The sequence below is a fragment of the Octodon degus genome, unplaced genomic scaffold (assembly GCF_000260255.1).
Source record: "Octodon degus isolate 3935 unplaced genomic scaffold, OctDeg1.0 scaffold00046, whole genome shotgun sequence".
NCBI lineage: Eukaryota > Metazoa > Chordata > Mammalia > Rodentia > Octodontidae > Octodon > Octodon degus.
Genome location: NW_004524622.1, coordinates 11,941,048 through 11,941,951, shown reverse-complemented (window position 1 = coordinate 11,941,951; position 904 = coordinate 11,941,048). Strand labels below are relative to the sequence as shown.

At 42.8% G+C, this 904-nt stretch overlaps 1 pseudogene; it reads right to left on the bottom strand.

Annotated features, from left to right (window-relative positions):
* LOC111817010 overlaps window positions 1-465 on the bottom strand; it is a 1,436-nt pseudogene extending 971 nt beyond the window's left edge.
* Window positions 466-904: the final 439 nt, after the last annotated feature.

Here is a 904-nt window from a genome sequence, read left to right as displayed (position 1 = left end):
CATTTTGTTAACTCCAACAATTAGTTGTTTCACACCCAGTGTGTAAGCCAGAAGGGCATGCTCATGGGTCTGCCCGTTCTTGGAGATACCAGCTTCGAATTCACCAACGCCAGCAGCAACAATCAGGACAGCACAGTCAGCCTGCGATGTGCCTGTAATCATGTTTTTGATGAAGTCTCTGTGTCCAGGGGCATCGATGATGGTCATATAATACTTGCTGGTCTCGAATTTCCACAGGGAGATGTCAATGGTGATACCACGCTCACACTCGGCTTTCAGCTTGTCCAACACCCAGGCATACTTGAAGGAACCCTTCCCCATCTCAGCAGCCTCCTTCTCAAATTTTTCAATGGTTCTTTTGTCGATGCCACCGCATTTGTACATCAGATGGCTGGTGGTGGTGGACTTGCAGGAGTCCACGTGTCCCATGACGATGATATTAATGTGGGTCTTTTCCTTTCCCATGTTGGCTTCGATTTAGTGGTGGCCTTCACTACACCTGTGCTCTTGCGGCAAACCTGTTGCGAAAAAGCTGTTTTTATTTTTCTTGACAGAAAACAAAATTGAATATATTGTAGTATGTACCATGGTATTTTGAAGTATATACACATTGTGGAGTGACTAAATCAAGAAAATTAGCATGTGTATTACCTGATATACTTGTCATTTTTAGTCACTATCTTGTACAATCTGTCATTTGGACTCTTCTGTGCAATTGAAATTGTGCGTCCTTTGACCAACATCTCCCCTAGTCAGCCTCTTCTATGCACCTTGGAAACCTCTATTCTACTCTTTGCCTCTATTAGTTTGCCTTTTTAAGAGTCCATGTGTGAGATCATGTGTTTATCTTTCTGCACATACCTTAGTCCACTTAGCACATATTCTTCATTCATTCATCTGTGAT